The following is a 15,417-nucleotide window of genomic DNA, read 5'->3' as shown; positions in this document are numbered from 1 at the left end:
CCTGGGCAGCAATGCCGGGCAGTTGGTGGAAAGTTTGCTTCCCTTGTGAGAGCCACCAGTCAGTACTGGCTGTCAGAGGAACAGGTATTGCCCCAGCCTGAGTGGGGCATCTGCTCAGCAGGGGCCCAGCCTAGAGAGATAGTACCTACCCCCCTCACTGTTGTCCGGTCAGGAAACGTTTTATTTGTTCCCTGGGGACAGTCAGCCTCCGGGAAGCTGGTCATACACGCCAAAGTCACACAAGTGAGATTCCACTTTATTAATTTACGGTCAGAGGCATGGAGCAAGATAATAGGTATCAGGCACAGACATTTCCTGCCCACAGGAGTGCTCTCAGGCCATACACAGTCCATGTCACAAACTTTCCCCAGGGCTGTACGCTCAGACCTTACAGCCTATTTACATTGGAGACCTGATTAGATCTGGAAAGACACTTTATCTCATCACCAGATTATTTGCATTTTTACTTTGTTCCCAAACAGCATGTTTGGGAGTTCTGTTCTACGAACGAATCGCAGGTGTCTTGTGTGTGTGCGCGTGCGCACGAGTGCGCCTCTTCCCGGGGCTGTCTGCTGGGCCTGTATCCGCTTACCCTGTGGATTTGTGTAGGTCGATCTGTGTTTGTGGAGGGGTGATTGTGCACTGCAGCAACTCTGTGTGTGTGTGTGGGGGGGTGTATGCCCCCAACTCCGGGGACTGGGCATGTCTAATCCAAGCCCTCCTTGATTCTCCTGCCTAGGACATACATTCTGTTTCTGGTCTCTCTCTCCTTCCCTCTCCCCTGAAGCTTGTCAGAAAGGGGCCACCATACAGGGAAGGCAGAATGGAGGCTCTTGGAAGAGGCCCCCAGGTAGGGAGCAGGGACAAGGAAGTGTGTGAGAGGGTGTTTCAGTGGCCTTCTTCCCCATTGAAGCAGTAGCTGGAGGGTGAAGGGGCACAAGAAGAGGGCCTCAAGCATTATCAGTGAAGTTTCTGATGATTATTATGGCCCAAGGAAACCGAGACTTCCTACCTCACACTAAGGTGTCCATATGAAGCAAGGCATGTTCAGGATACTCAGAGCCAGCCGCCCAGGAGGCCCTCAGGCTCTGGGGCTGGGGGCAGGGGAGGGTGAGGTGCTTAGGGTTCAGCTCTCTGAGGCCTTATTGGGAGGATCGTTTGGCATTAATTCGGGGGCAAGGAGGCAGTTATCCCCTTAGTCCATGGGTTGGGAGGAAAAGATTTCCCCTGGGGTATTTGGTGGGGAAGTTGGAGATTTGCCCATGAGGGTTTTGCTAGAAAGAGATGACATAACACAAAATATATTTGTATGCATATAGAGAGACTCATGGATGTGTGCACTTTAAGCACCTTGATCCAGAAAGGGCTTTAGGCAGCCATACAGTGAGTTGAATCCCGAGGAGAAACTTGAGAAAGATTTTGGCTCCATGAGACAGGGATGAGAGCGGCGGTTTTTTTTTTTTTTTTTTTTTTCTTCCCCCAACTAGAATGAGGCCCCAAGGGAGGCAGGTCTGGGCCGAGCCCAGGTCAGAACTGGGATGGCCTTCATCCCTGGCTGTGAGCTCCTGGCCCTGGGCAGCTGGTCCACAGAGTGGGAAGGGCATGGCTAGCCTGGACCACTGTCAGGAGAGTAAGGGGATCAGGCCTAGGACAGACAGGAGGACCAATGGGGTCCGATGACCTGCTTCTTCCTGGGGCAGGGCAGCAAGAGGGCAGGCAGCCTACGGTGGGGCCCCACCCACTGTGGGCTAAGGTGTGTCTCCCAAGCCTCCAGTTACAGTGCTATTTCCTGGGAAGGCTGCACCCAGCGTCAGATCCCCCGGTGCTGGCTGGCTTCCTCCTTTTTTGTCGTCAGCCTGCAGGATCAAGGCCTCTGTTGGGACACACAGAGTTGGCTTAGGTGTATGTCTGTGGCAATAGGGATAAGGCCAGACTTGAGCCACTTCTGGAGGGTACTGAAGGAGCTGGTGGCATGGGGCACTTGGTGGAGGGGTGCAGAGGGGTGCAGAGGGGCCCTGCTGAGACACTGGGGGAGGGTGGACATTGTTTTGAGTTGTAACCTGGCCTGACCATTGGTCTCCACCTCCTTGGAGTCCCAGCCTCAGGAACAGGGCAGGATTACTGGGAGTGGCCTGCCTGGGCTTGGCTCTCAAATTCTTTCTCCCTTGAACTTGGAGCCCAGTGGTCAGGGCCTGGCACCTTCCCTGCCCTGTCCCAATGCAAGGGAGCAGGTTAAATTGGTTCCCGATCCAGGAGATGTCTGTGGGGTTCCATGTGTCCCTCAGACCATTCTGTTGTGCTGTCTATGGCCCTGGTCCAAGAGAGCAGCACGAGCCAATCATGGGGATCAGAACAGGGTGCCAGGCTGGATCTTAGCAGCTCCGGGTGAAATTAGGTCTATAGACTGGAAACGTAGGCTTTGGCCCTGTCTGGGGGGTAGCCCCAATGTCCAGAGCGTGCAAAACCCAGATTCCGAAACACTGTAGAACTCCCCAAATCCAGAATTCCCAATGCCAAGGGTGCTGGAGCTCCTAACACTGTAGAGAACCCAAAACCCAGAGCCTCACGGGTCCAATACACAGGGGGCCTCATGCCCAAGGTACCCACCATCTAGACCACGCAACATTCCTAATACCCAGTTCTGAGTGCCAATGTCCCAACCCAGTGGAGAACAACCTGGAGGAGATGGAGCAGTGCCCTGCATGGCCCAGGACCCTTCAGGGACTCATATAATCTGAGGAGTGGCCATCACTGAAGTTGGGGCTGTGGGTGGTGCTGGAAACAGCAGTAATGCTTCCTTGATGCCCCCATCTTGGGTCTGGGGAGGTTAAGAGGGGCTGCAGGAAGGATGGCTCTCCCCTGTGCCTCTCCACCCCTCAGTCACAGGTCCCGTATAATCAGACGTCCATTTGCTCACCACACAGGAGTGTCCATCTGCGAGGTGCCGGGCATTTGCTAATCTCTAGGAATACAGCCACGAGAGGAGAGGGGTCCCCGCTCTCCCATGTGGGAGGTATGACAGTGTGTGTGTGCCAGAGTGTTGGTGTGGCTCACCACGTTGCCATCTGTGGCCCACCTGGGGCTGGGGCCGTGGCTGTGAGATGGCACGGCTGTTGGCATGTGATGGTGTTGGTGAGAGGCTGTGAACATAAACTTGCTGACACAAGCAAGCTGACGCATGTAACTGTCAGAGCAGGCCCGGCTATGTCCATCCACTGGGCCATCCTTAGAGTCCCTCCCTGCCTCACCGCTTTCCAAGGGAAGTGATGCAAGGCCCTATTCGGCAGGATCAGGCCTCCCTGCGGGGCGCAGGGGCCGGGCTCAGAACGAGAGGCTGATACCCAGGACCACCCTGCAGTGGGCCCAGAGATTCCTCCCACTGCTCCTGCCCCTGCCGGACCCAGAGCCTCTTTGGATTGAGAAGACCGGAAGAAGGGTGGCTATAAGTGAAGCAGCCAATACCAAAAATAGCCAGCCACCCTGGGGAGGGAGGATGCTGGGACACGACCCTCTTTTCCCAGCCCAGGCCAGCCCAGCCCACCCTGCTGACCTGGAGCCTGATGAGGACTCCTGTCTGAATCCCCTTCCCCAACTCCCATCTCAGTGGCCCCTTTAGACTCGAAGGAGGGACAGGCAATGATGTCGCCACAAATGATGACATCACAGGGAGCTGTGACATTGCAGGGAGGGACACCAGGCTCTGGGTGTGGGTGGCGTAGGGCTGGGTGGGTGGGGCCCCATCTGCTGGCAGCTCCTCAAACTCTCAGCAGCTGGGGATGGCAGGACTGGATAAAGCTGTGTTCGGGGCCCTGCCTTATCTGTCCCCCCCCCCAAATGCCTGATAAGCCTCTTACCAGGGCAGGCCCAGGGAGCAGGCAGGGAGCAGGCTGGAAGAGGGGAAAGGGTCAGCTGGGTCTGGCTGAGCTCCAGGGCAGACAGCAGGGGTCAGGGCGTCCTGGCAGAGACCCAGGAAGCAGAGGGGAGGGGTCCCTGGGAGAGCAATGCAGAGTGGTAGTTAAGAACAGGGATTCTGAAGCCAGGATGCCTGCATTCGTATCCCAGCTCTTCCACTTAATACGCGGGTAAGCTGGGCCCTCAGTTTCTGCAATATTCCTCAACAAGAATACTATTAGTAGTGATGATCAATCATAGTATTGTGAGGATCAATTACGTGTGAAGTAGGCATAGAAGAGGGCCTGGTATATAGTAAGTACTTGTCCTGCTTCCTACGTGAGATCGGGATCCTCACCAGGAGATGCCCATCTTACCCAGCAGCACATTCTGGTGGGGTCTGGGGTTTTGGGGGGCTGTACAGCCCCGTGTGCATCCCCGTTCGCACGCCCACACCTTCCCAGTCTGCACCTGCCTCAGGAATCCTTCCCAGGAATCCCAGCCTTTCTGGCCTGGTTTCTTCCTGCACCCCTTATGGACACCTTGGAGCCCTGGTGCCCTCTGGTGACAAAAGCCATACATGGCAGTTGCAGCTGGATCCCAGGGCACATCTGGCCAGACAAGGTGCTGTCACTTGTCCTGTTATTTTGTGTCGTCCTCACATCAAGTTTACAAGGGAGAAATCACCTCCATTTTCTAGAATCAAGGCTCAGGAAGGTTAAATAATTTGCCCAAGGTTACAGAACTAGTAAATGGTAGAACTTGAACTTGAACCCATGTTGTCCTGTCTCCCAAACCTACGCTCTCGCCTTGCGAACAGTATGCACACGGAGTTGCATGGCAACTCAGTAGATGCTTTTTGTGCCATACTGATAGCTTGAGTGTAACCATGACTGGGTGTATGGCCATTGAAATTCTCCAGCTGCGAATATAAAATAGGAATTGGTTTCGAGGACAATAAGGTTGGGTGTTTGACTACTGGGACCTTTTGTGTGGCTATGATGTGGCTGATTGCATTGTGTGAGTATAAACCATGGCCGGGCTTGTCACTGATGTGAAATTAGCCATGGCAAAATGTGTGGCTCGTCCACCCGTGCGCACGTGTGTGTGTGTGTATGTGTGGTTATTGAGACTGTGCGGGGGAAGGTGACAGAGGGCCCCGAGTTCCCAGCACCGTTTGCCTTTGCAGTCCCAGGCCTGTGTCTGCTCACCATGGCACACATGATGGATGACTTCACATGCCTGGTGTACTCCCAAGGGCCAAACCACTTCTTACCCCTCTCCCAGCCCCTTTCTGGAGGAAGTAAAGCAAACAGTACCACAAATGGAATTGACTTTCATTTTTTCCATGGGATATTTGAGAGAGCGTTTTACAAACCTTTGAAAGATATCTCAAAAAAAAAGTCATTTAAAAAGAAAAGTAAATACAGCTACTCTAATTCTTTAATTCGAAGTTAAGCACCGATTCTCAGGGTGTTGTTCGAAATTCTCTGGGGGTCTCCAAAACCCTTCTAGGGGATCCACAAGACAAAAATGATTTTTATAATAATGCCAAATTACTATTTGCCATTTTCACTTTGCTGATGTTCACATTAGTGATACAAGGGCAGCAGTGGGCAGTTCTAACTCCGGTGCCCAAGGAGGAATCAGGGCGTGGCTCCCAACAGTACCAGCAAACTGTATTTTGTCTGCCATTATGCATGCACCGAAAAAAAAAAAAAAGAGGAAAAAGGATAAAGGGAAAAGAGGGCCAGTTTCACTTAAAAATGTCTTGGTGAAGCAGTAAAATTATTAATTTCTTTAACTTTCAACCCTTACGTGTCTTTTCAGTATTTTTGTGACAAATGGGAAGTATCCGTAAAGCGTGTCTTCTGCATACTGATGTATGATAGTGATCTTGGGGAAAAGCACTTACGCAGTTGACTTATGAGCTGAAATTCACTTTTCTCACTGGTTTTACTTAAAAGAACAAATGACAAAAAATAGTTATTCAGGCTTGGGTATTTGGCATCCACTTTCTCCAAAGTGAATGACGTGAGCCTGTCACTTCAAGGAAACAAATTCTTAGTGCTTGTCGCCATTGATAACATTAGAGCTTTCAAGTGAAAATTAGAATTTGGCAAATATCTAACTGCTACCGTGAGTTTGAAACCTTTTCAATTCTGATGAGGTTGGTTATGACATCAATGAATGTGCGTGGGTTTTTTGTTTGTTTTGTTTGTGTTGTATAATGAAATGTGTCAGTATTTGGAAGATTGGCATAACTCAGTGAACCAATATCTTCCAAATGACCAGTATGTGATGTTAAAAATCATGCATGGATAAAAGATGCATTCAAGGTGCAGGACAGACCAGTGGGTTTTCTTGTAACAGAATATGAAGAACTCATTAATGGAGTTTCAGATTCCACATTGCAACTAACCTTTAAGAAACTACACGTGCCAAGTTTTGGTGTAGTATGAAAGAAGAATATCCACAATGGATAAGGCTATTCAAACACTTCTCCCTTTTCTTTTTTTTTAAAGATTTTATTTATTTATTTGAGAGAGAGAATGAGATAGAGCATGAGAGGGGGGAGGGTCAGAGGGAGAAGCAGACTCCCTGCTGAGCAGGGAGCCCGATGCGGGACTCGATCCCGGGACTCCGGGATCATGACCTGAGCTGAAGGCAGTCGCTTAACCAACTGAGCCACCCAGGCGCCCATCCCTTTTCTAACTATGTACGTTATGAGGCTGAATTCTCTTCACATAGTTCAGCCAAACCAACGTATAGCAACAGATTGAATGCAGAAGCGGATATAAGAATCCAGCTGTCTTCTATCAAGCCAGACATTAAAGAGATTTATAAAAATGTAAAACAATGTCACTGTTCTCATTAAAGTTTTTGTTTTGGAAAATACAGAGCTATTTTTCATAGACATATTTTTTTCTGGAAACATGTAATACGTTGATATTGTTATTTTGAATTAATATGTATTTTAAATGTCTCTCAGTTTTAACTTTGAATACAATGAATATTAATAGATAAAACCCGCTTAAACAAAACTTTTTGGGTTTTCGGTTATTTTTAAAAGTACAAAGGGGTCCTGGGATCAGAAAGTTTGAGAACCACTGAATTGGAGTTTTAATTTTATTTTTTATAAAGATTATTTATTTGAGAGAGAGAGAGAGCGTGAGCAGGGGGAGGGGTAGAGGGAGAAAAAGAATCTCAAGCAGACTCCCCTGCTGAGCACGAAGCCTGACTTGGGGCTCCATCCTACAACCCATGAGATCATGATCTGAGCCGAAATCACCTGTCAGGTGCTTTAACCGACTGAGCTACCCAGGTGCTCCTGGAATTTTATTTTGAAAACAAAAAAGACAACAAAATTGTATTATAAACATTAAAATCGCTAAGAGACTAGATCATGATTGTTCCCACCACTAGAAGAAATGTTAATTATGTGACCCAATAGAAGTGCTACAATGGCAGTCCCATTGCAGGATAACTATATCAAATCAATATGTTGCTTGCCTTCAATTTACACAATGTTATATGTCAATTATATTTCGATTTTTGAAAGAGAGCCCCTTTTTGGCCGAGACCTTTATGATTAGCATACTGTGAGAGAATAAGCTCATCCTACTGCCTACGTTACAAAGCATGTAAGCTGCAGAGTTTCAGTGTGGTCCTAGTGGGCTTGGCAGCATTCCGTCTCCCTCGTGGAGGGCGCACCTTCTCCCCACACAGCCTGGTCTTTCCGAAATGAGCACAAAAATGGATCCTCACGAGTTACTGCCCTCCGGACTGATAACATCGGCTGGCGGGCTGTGTTCTGCTGGTTACAGTGGCTCTTGCTTCACACTGTCTCTTCCGTTTCTAAAGGGCACTTCTTTTACACTATTATGTATTGAGTACATTCTGTGTTAAGAACTTTACATTCACTTTCCCATTTAGTCCTCACAATGACTCCACAAGCCAGTTACTATTCTTCCCATTTTATAGATAAGAAAACTCAACCCCAGAAAGGTTAGGAGAAACCGCTAGGAATGTAACTAAATTTAAGTCTCTTTTGTTTAAAGAAACAGGAATTTTTAAAAAGATTACTTATTTATTTATTTGACAGAGAGAGACACAGCGAGAGAGGGAACACAAGCAGGGGGAAGTGGGAGAGGGAGAAACAGGCTTCCCAGAAGAGCCGGGAGGCGGATGCAGGACTCGATCCCAGGACCCTGGGACCATGACCTGAGCCGAAGGCAGACGCTTAATGACTGAGTCACTCAGGTGCCCCAAAACAGGAATATTTTTTAAATCATTTTATTTTTTTCATCCCAAGGGCTCTCCCTAATCCCTATCCCCTATTTCCCCCATCCCCACCCCTTCCCCTCTGGTCACCACCAGTTTGTCCTCTAGAGTTAATAGTCTGTTTCTTGGTTTGTCTCCCCTCCCTTGCTCGTTTGCTTTGTTTCCTAAATTCCACATATGAGTGAGATTAAATGGTATTTGTCTTTTTCTGACTGACTTATTTCACTTAATATAATACTCTGAAGGTCCGTCCATGTTGTTGCGAATGGCAAGATTTCATTCCTTTTCATGGCGGAATAATATTCCATTGTATAGATATACCACAAAAGGCCCTTTTGATTTATACATTCAAAAAGTTGTTCTTCCAGGGCGCCTGGGTGGCTCAGTTGGTTAAGCGACTGCCTTCGGCTCAGGTCATGATCCTGGAGACCCAGGATCGAGTCCCGCATCGGGCTCCCTGCTCGGCAGGGAGCCTGCTTCTCCCTCTGACCCTCCCCCCTCTCATGTGCTCTCTCTCTCATTCTCTCTGTCTCAAATAAATAAATAAAATCTTTAAAAAAAAAAAAGTTGTTCTTCTGAAGTTTAGTACTTCAACAATTATTTTTCATAACAAGTTACTACTGTAGGGAGACCCAGTACAGATCCTCCCCCGAGCCCCACTGGAGCCCTCACATTTGGGTCCTTGTCCCTGAGCACCCACTGAAGTCCCCTGTCATATTCAAGACATGTTTGCCCCAAGCCTGAAGTCTTGCACCTATGTCTTGCCTGGATTTTTTCCAGAACCTTTATGCTGAGCCTTCACACCCTCTCTTTTCCACTGGAGCCTCTCTGAGCCCTTACCCTGGGGCAACATGCTTGAGCTCCTCACCCCAGCCTCCATACCTGAGCCCACTGATCAGTCCTCACAAGAGAACCCTGCACTTGATGAACTACAGGCGGATTTGGCCTCTGAGGTAACCCACTTCAGGGAGCAGCAGGGGAAGTAGAGGCTGGAGGGTAGGAATGGGGCCTGAGCTGAGAGAGCAGGAATGGAGACAAACCTGGGCACTCACTCCCCAGCCATGGTCAGGAATGTTCCCAGAGAGCATTGACCTCTCACCCCAACCTGCTGCAGTTCCAGGATCCGCTGCCTCCAGTATCCCCACTTTAAGGACTGGCGGCCGCCTTTGGAGCAACTGGGGTATCACCATGGCAACCAGGCCAGGTCAGTGTGGGGGTGGGGCTGCTTAAAGACTTATTGCCCAAAACCCTAGGCTTGATTCTTTCATTTTGGTAATCCTCAGGGGCCCTGTGGGTGAGGGGTCCAGAATAGGAGGAACCATCTGCTCCCCACCATGTCTCTCAACCCAGAAAGATGTTTCTCTGGACTCAGCCAGATCCTGCCTAAGACAATCTAGTGGGAAACTCAAGCTCTCTATCCAGGAGCCCTGGCACCCACCAACACTGCAGATTCTGGTGGATCTTGCCCCCTCCTAGCACTCTGGTAGCAGAGCTAGAGGGGAGACTAGAGGGTCTGACCTCTTGCCTTTGCCTCCCTGGGCTGTGATTTCTCAGGGGTGAGATCTTGTCCATTGAGTACCTGATGGGAGGAACAGAGGAGTGACTGTGGGGGTGGGGGCTGCTCAGGGCTGGGTGACCTAGACAGAGGTCTTGTGTGGACGATTAGCTGTCACATTGGGTCTAAGCTCCTTACCCTCAGAATCTAGCCTCCCCACCCCCAGGTCTAATCCTGAGGTGGGGGGAAGGGCCTTGGTGGGTCCCTGATGACCCACTTAGCATAACCAGCTATGGCCCTCTTGGCGGGGTAGAGCCTCTCTCGGTCTCTGGTTTGTGTTGGGCATCTGTGTTTCTGTCTCCTCGTCTCTGCCTCCGTGTGTATTTTGCACCTTGTCTCTGTGAAGAGCTCTGTGGCCCTGACCCAGTGAAACTCTGGTTGGAGACAGAGGGCAGGGAGACACCGCTAGGTAATGGGTTACGCAGAACTCAGTGACAGGACTGGTGACAGGAAGTTTTGGGGACACAGGCTGGTAGGTGACCTGGGGTTGTAGACAACATGGGGTCTAGGTGGCAATGTGCTGCGGGTGACCCAGGGTGTGAGGGAAATTTGTCTGTGTCTGGAGACAGTTTTGGTTGTCACAACCGGGAGAAAGGTGTGCTAAACATCTAGTGGGAAGAGGCCAGGGAAGCTGCTCACATCCCACAGTGCACAGGACAGGCCCCTACAACAAAGAATTATGGGGCCCACATGCTCCACTCTGAAGCCGGCTGCCCAGGCTGAAATCCCAGCTCTCGCACTTTGCAACCTCGGGCAAGTTTCCTCCTATCTAGCATGGAGTACGCTTCTGAGGTTATTGGGATTACTGAGCCCATACCTGGAAAGTGTTCATCATAGTGTCCAGCACTTAGTAAGTCTTGTTCATTGACTCCTGCCCAGAGAGAACAAGAGTGGATCTAGATTCAGGGACTCAGATATTCTCTCCCTTTCTCATTACAGCTTCTACTTCAGTCGGGATTCTTCCATGGCAGGAAACCATACAGCCAACAGCAGCTCCGGTCTTACATCAGCAGGGCTTAGTGGTGTCAGAGGAACAGAGACAAGCTTTTCCCTGCTGCAGTACGTCTAAATCCTGAGGAACTGTTCTGATTGGCTTAGCTTGGGTCATGTGACTGCCCATATTTGGCAGGGCGCCATATAAATACGTTAACTCTTGTCATTTCCACACCACCAATGTGGAGGAGTAGGTAGACGCTCTCACCTTCCTCTTTCAACAGCTAAGGAAACTGATGCACAGGGGCGCCTGGGTGGCTCAGTCGTCAAGCGTCTGCCTTCCGCTCTGGTCATGGTCCCAGGGTCCTGGGATCGAGCCCCACATCGGGCTCCCTGCTCTGTGGGAAGCCTGCTTCTCCCTCTCCCACTCCCCCTGCTTGTGTTCCCTCTCTCGCTGTGTCTCTGTCAAAGAAATAAATAAAATCTTGGAAAAAAAAAAACCAAACTGATGCACAGAGGTTAAGTAACTTGCCCAAGTCCACATGGCTCATAAATAGCAAAACATAGGATTTGATCTGAGGCAGTCTGGCTTAAAAACATGCATTCGCAAAAGCCACCATCTTGAATATATTTATGTTTAGATATGTCCGTTTTTGTCAAAATGTACAATAAGAAATAATGTTTTATTATCAAGGCTCAGTCATAGAAATGTTTTCAAGGGCGCCTGGGTGGCTCAGTTGGTTGGGCGACTGCCTTCGGCTCAGGTCATGATCCTGGAGTCCCTGGATCGAGTCCCGCATCGGGCTCCCTGCTCGGCAGGGGGTCTGCTTCTCCCTCTGACCCTCCCCCATCTGATGTGCTCTCTCTCATTCTCTCTCTCTCAAATAAATAAATAAAATCTTAAAAAAAAAAAGAATCTTTAAAAAAAAAAAAGAAATGTTTTCAATACAAAAGTTTGCTCATTTCTTTTTTCCTAAGATAAAGTAGTTGTGCTAATAGCATTAAGCCACCCATTCCCTTGGGTGAGCTAATGATAGATTAGTCCTGACTTTTGATATAACAGCCTTGGGGAGAGGAAACAATAAGAGCTGGCCCTGGGACAAAGGGTTGGGGTAGGAGGGAGGAGGGGAAGCAGGTGGGGGTGACCAGAAGACCTAGGTCTAGATAGAAAACAGCCTTGTCATGAGGTAGGGTTGCCAACAATGTTGACATATCTTTTATGTTTGCATAATGACCCTAGAACCAACTCAACCCTTTGACTTTTTCTGGAGCGTTGACAGGGGTCCAGCACTGTCAAATCAACTTCACTAATAACACATCTGCATCAGTCAGATACATTTTGAGGGAAAGAGTGATTGGATAGTGAGTGAGTGTATCCTGCCCTGGGACCAAGGGCTCAAGAATAAGGGGATAGATAGCGGTGCTACATTCCTTCCTTATTCATGCCACCTATTTCTTTCTTAGGTGCTTAGTATAAGGAAGGCTCAGATAGGAATATGTAGGTGGGCTAGACAGGAAGAGGAAGTTTCCCTTGGGAATTCACAGAAGCCATTCTGCAACAAATTGGTGTTAGAGGTGGAGTTATAGTGCCCTCTAGTGGACACTTCAGGAATTCAAGCAATATCAGATTTCTGGTGTGGCAGGTTAAGGTCGGAGGCTAAATTCACCAAAGACAAGATTCACCACCAGAGGGGTGGCTTCCAGAGTGTTTGGAAAGCAGGCCCACAAAAGACTCTGTGTGTGTGTGTGTGTGTGTGTGTGTCGGGAGTCGTGTGGCTTCTCCTAACTCCATCATATAGATGTCAGGAAATGGTTATGGAGGCAAATTGTGGGAGCAGCTGATGGCAATGGCCCAAAGATTTTATTTAAAAATGTGAGAAAACCAAAGGCTGTGGAGATAAGAACTTTTCCCCTTTCCTAAAGTAGACTAAGTACGGTGGTTTAAATACAAAAAGAAGGCACAGCCAGTAACTTTCCAAGCAGAATTGGCTGCGTGCCTGGGGTCAGTTAAACTGAGAAATGCCCTGATTCCACAGATTCCCTTGGTTCACCTGGAACAGACGGAGGACTGAGGGATATCATACCCACAGTGTAATAAAGGGATGTTTTTGTCAGAATGGGGAAATAAAAAGGTTTTGGGGGAAGAGCAGATGAGTTAGAGATTTCTTCTTAATGGTGAATGCTTTTGTCTTGAAATGTGCGTTTGACGTTTTCTTCTTCTGAGAAGGTACCACATTCTGTTTTTCGAACCAGAAACTTTCTCTGATATGACTGGATTTAGAGTTAGTTGGTTAAAAGTTTGTATTTGGGGATTGGGAAAATGTTCTTTTTGCTCCAATGGCTTCTCTTAAGTATGTAAATGAATTTCCTTACTCTGAGCCTAATTTCTCTTGGTGAAATTGTCTTCATGTGTTTGGCTGAGGTATAGTTTGTTTAATTTATGAACACAGTAAGATGTATCTATGAATTAAAGATGTTGAAAAGTTAATTTATTCTGATAATAAGAAGATTTTTTGTTTTATGTGTGTAAATAATGCATGAATGCATTAGCCTAATAACCCTTTAATTGAAATAACTCACACAGAAAAGTTCATAAATCATAAATATATAGCTTAACGCATCATTTCAACTTGAACACATCTTGTAAACTTAATTGTTTTAGTCAGCTCAGGCTGCTATAATACCATAGATCAGATGGCTCAAACTTCAGACATTTATTTCTCATGGTTCTGGGAGCCAGGAAGTCCAAGATCAAGGTGCTGGCAGATTCAGTTCTTGGTGAGAGCTCTCTTTCTCGCTTTCAGAAGGTTGCCCTCTTTCCACTGGGTAGGAGGAGGGGGGAGGAGAGCAGGAAAGGAAAGAGAGAGAGAGAGCACTCTCTCTGATTTCTTCTTATAAGGGCACCCATCCCATCATGGGGGCCCCACCTTCATGACCTCATTACCTCCCAAAGGCCCCACCTCCTAATATCATCACATTGGGAGTTAGGGTTTCAACAATATGAACTTCAGGGGGCACAAACATTCAGTCCACGCAATAACCATTTTGTAAAGATGCCTCCCAATCACCACCCTCTGTCCTCCCCAGGTAACCACTATCCTGACTTCTAACTCCCTAGAGTAGTTTTGACTGTTTTTGAACTTTATATATAGTTAGAATTATACAGTATACATTCTTTGGTGTTTGTGAGATTCATCCATGTTGTTATGTGTAGTAGCAACTTATTTCCATTGCTGTGTGGTATCCCATTGCATGAATGCACGATTTATCCATTCTAGTTTTCCAGTTTTTGACTATTATAAGTAATATAAATCTTTTGGTACACATACCTACCAGTGGAATTTCTGTCCCCCATCAACTTTAGTAGATACCATCAAATGGTTTCATAAAGGGGTTGTGCCAATTTATATTCCCACTGGCAATGTGTGAGGGTTCAGCCATGGTAAAAAAAAGTATTTACGCCACAGAAATTGGCCACTTCTACAAATCGGAGTCTTTCTCAGAGAGCCATTTGTTCAATAGTTGTCAACATACCACTGCCAAAACCCATTGTTACAGAAACCACACATGCTTTCCAATACTTTGTAGAGTCAGTCTTTTTTTTCCCTCAAAAGAAATGATAAAAAAAATTTGATCAAAATTTTAATTGAATATATTTTAAACTCTGATATAAGAATTTAGAGAGATATTTTATTTTATTAAGATCAAATATATGAGTCAGACATGTCTTATTTTATACACATATACATACATAGTTCAAATTTAAAAATAGTAACATTTTCCAGGCCTTTAAAAAATCATGTATCTTGGGGCGCCTGGGTGGCTCAGTCGTTAAGCGTCTGCCTTCGGCTCAGGTCATGATCCCAGGGTCCTGGGATCGAGCCCCGCATCGGGCTCCCTGCTCAGCGGGAGGCCTGCTTCTCCCTCTCCCACTCCCCCTGCTTGTGTTCCCTCTCTGGCTATCTCTCTTTCTGTCAAACAAATAAATAAAATCTTTTAAAAAAAAAAATCATGTATCTTAATGTCAAAGATGAGGAAAAACCAGGACAGTCTTATATAGCTGGTGAGAGTGTAAACTGAGACAACTGCTTTAGAAAACTTCTGCAGTATTTACAAAAACGAAACATGAATACCCTCCATGACTGGCGATTCTACTCCTGGATATGTATACCTAATAGAAATGAATGCTTCTGTCTACCAGGAGGCATGGATGAGAATGTTCATAGCAGCTCTATTCATCTTAACCCACACTGGAAACAACCCTGATGTCCATCAACAGTAGAGTGGGTAATTACGTTTTGATGTATTCATACAACAGAATATTACATGGCAATAAAAAAGAACAAAGTATGGCTAATACAGCAACATGGATAAGTCTCACATAATTTTGACTGAAAGAAGTCAGACATAAGAGATTCCATGCTGTATGATTACAATCATATGAAGTTAAAAACTGGCATAGCTAATCAACAGTGGTAGAGATCAGGTAAGAGTTACCCACGGGAGGGGTACTAACTTGCTGGGGACACGAGAGACTCTTCTGGGAAGCTGTACTTATTCTATTCTTGATCTGAGTAGTGATTACACAGGACATATGCATTTAAAATCAATTTGTACACATTACCATATCTAAATTACACGCCAATAAAATGGAAAAGATTGCCTAGCACCGTGTTATTAAGAGTGATATTACTGAGTCAGATTCTTAAATTTTTTTTAAAGATTTTTATTTATTTATTTGGCAGAGAGAGAGA

This window comes from Mirounga leonina, unplaced genomic scaffold, assembly GCF_011800145.1.
Source record: "Mirounga leonina isolate KUSES-001 unplaced genomic scaffold, KU_Mleo_1.0 Mir_173, whole genome shotgun sequence".
Taxonomy (NCBI): Eukaryota; Metazoa; Chordata; class Mammalia; order Carnivora; family Phocidae; genus Mirounga; species Mirounga leonina.
Note: the sequence above shows the minus strand (reverse complement) of the source record.